This window comes from Lagenorhynchus albirostris, chromosome X, assembly GCF_949774975.1.
Source record: "Lagenorhynchus albirostris chromosome X, mLagAlb1.1, whole genome shotgun sequence".
NCBI classification, from domain to species: domain Eukaryota; kingdom Metazoa; phylum Chordata; class Mammalia; order Artiodactyla; family Delphinidae; genus Lagenorhynchus; species Lagenorhynchus albirostris.
This window is the reverse complement of record NC_083116.1, coordinates 29,289,081-29,291,963: the sequence shown is the minus strand read 5'-3', so window position 1 is coordinate 29,291,963 and position 2,883 is coordinate 29,289,081.

Sequence of the window (2,883 nt, the reverse complement as noted above, 5' to 3'; positions counted from 1 at the left end):
TTTAGCCAGATCTCTCCACTCCTCTTCTCCCTTCCTCCTCCCAAAGTATGGCTGGAACAAAGATATGGGCTCCCAAGGAACCAGGTACAGGAAGGGGAGGTGGAGACCAGAAGAGAAAGCAATCAAAGGTAGTGGTTCTTAACCATCAATGGGTCCCAGAGTCTTTTGAAAATTTGATAAAATAGTTTTGGACTTTCTTCCCAGAAAAAAAAATGCCCCTGGGATGGACCCACAGTTATGCCTTCAGTTTTGGGGTGTTTGCAACTACCTAAGGAGTAATCCTTGGGCCCCGCTCTAAGATCTTCTGGATTAGAGGAAGTGGCAACCTGTATGTTCTTCTTCCCCTTCAGGGGACAGAAAGCTTCTTTTCTCTCTGACCCCCCCCCCAAAGCATTCTCCTCTCCATCTTCTTGAGTAGCCAAGATGTTATATCCAATGACAAAAGACAATAGGCAGAGTCTTAAGGGACTCCAAATAGCTAAAACAATCTTGAAAAAGAAAAACAAAACTGAAGACATATTTCCTGATTTCAAAACATATTAAAAAGTTACAGTAATTAAAACAATGTGGTATTGGCATAAACCAATGTGGTATTGGCATAAACACTAATGGAATAAAATAGAGAGTTCAAAAATAAACCCTTGCATATAGGTTTTTTGCATATAGGTTTTTTGCATATAGGTTTTTTGACCCTTGCATATAGGTTTTTTTGAAATAAACGCTTGCATATAGGTTTTTTGACAAAGGACAATCTTTTCAACTAATAGTGCTGAATAGTGCTGTGAAACTGGGTATCCACTTGCAAAAGAATGAAGTTGGACCCTTACCTAGCACCATATACAAAAATTAACTCAAAACAGATCAAGGACCTAAATGTAAGATCTAAAACAATAAGACTCTTAGAAGAAAGCATAAGACAAGTTTCATCACATTGGATTTGGCAATGATTTCTTGGATATGACACCAAAGGCACAGATAATAAAAGAAAATAAAAAGACAAACTGAGTTTCATGAAATTTTAAAAAGTTTGTGCATCAAGAGACACTATCAATAGAGTAAAAAGGAAACCCACAGAATGGGAGAAAATATTTGCAAATCATATATCTGATAAGGGTTAATATCCAGAATATATAGAGAACTCCTAAAACTCAACAAAAAGAAACCCAGTGCAAAAATGGGCAGATCTAAACAGACATTTTCCCAAAGAAGACATACAGGTGGCCAACAGGCACATGAAAAGATGCTCAACACCACTAATCATCAGGGAAACGCAAATCAGAACCACAATGAGATAGCACCTCACACCTGTCAGAATGGCTATTGTCAAAAACAAAACAAAACAAAACACAGAAAGCAGTTTTGGTGAGGATGTGGAGAAATTGGATCCCTTGTGCACTGTTGGTGGGAATGTAAAATGGTACAGCCACTGTGGAAAACAGTATGATATTTCCTCAAAAAATTAAAAATAAGAACTACCATATGATCCAGCAATTCTACTTTTGGTATATACCCAAAATAATTGAGAGCAGGATCTTGAAGAGATACTTGTATACCCATGTTCATAGCAGCATTATTCACTAGCTAAAACGTGGAAACAACCCATATGTCCATTGATGGATGAAGGGATAAGAAAATTGTGGTATATACATACAATGGAATATCTTTCAAACTTTTTTTTTAAAAAGGAAATTCTGCAAGGTGCTACAACATGGATAAACCTTGAGAACATTATACTAAGTGAAATAAGCCAATCATAAAAAGATAAATACTGTATGATTCCACTTATATGAGGTACTTAGAGTAGTCAAATTCATAAAGAAAGAAAATAGAATGGTGGTTGTCAGGGACTTGGGGAAGGGGAGAATTGGGAGTTATTGCTTAATGGATACAGAGTTTCAGTTTTACAAGATGAAAGTTCTGGGGGTAAATGGTGGTGATGGTTGCGCAACTGTGTGAATGTATTTAATACCACTGAACTATGCACTTAAAAATGGGCAAGATGGGGCTTCCCTGGTGGCACAATGGTTGAGAGTTCGCCTGCCGATGCAGGGGACACGGGTTCGTGCCCTGGTCCGGGAAGATCCCACATGCCGCGGAGCGGCTGGGCTTGTGAGCCATGGCCGCTGAGCCTGCGCGTCCGGAGCCTGTGCTCCGCAGCGGGAGAGGCCACAACAGTGAGAGGCCCGCGTACCAAAAAAAAAAAAAAAAATGGGCAAGATGGTAAGTTTTATGTTGTGCATTTTACCACAATTTTTTTTAAAGACAGTAGGCAGACAGGAAGGCCATCGCTAGCTATTCACCTAGCATTTGATCATGAAAGAACGATTCTCTCTCTCTTAGTTTCATGTCCTCCAGCCCACTTTTGATCTCATTGATTTGTACTTCCAGTCCTTAGCCATTTGGGTTTTAGCCATTTGAGTTGTTTCCAGGATGCAAAATCCATTGATTTTCTAGGTATCACTATGTCTGGAGACAGATGATGATGCCTAGGATATCTTCCATGACTTCAGATTTGTGCAAAGTAAGATATAAGGAGTGAGTTACAAGGGTGAAAGGTTGCTACACACTTGAAGTTGGTCGCAGTACCAAAGGAACTTAGAAAACGTACTATATAGGGCTTGAGGGGTGAGGGGAGGAATAAAAAGAGTTTGGTGGGGCCTCTGAATCCCTGTTAACGTAACTTCTATTTATCCCTCGGGGGCAATGTAATAACCCCAAGATCAAAATGCATCTTGCATCATTTTATGATGTCACTTACTTTATCTCTTTAACGGATGCATCTCAGGCTTTCTCAAACCAAGAACATCCTTTGTTTTACCAGGCAAGAGGAACAAAAGAATTGACGTGGCTCTCCTACTCCACCTCACCTCTCAGCCCAGTGAG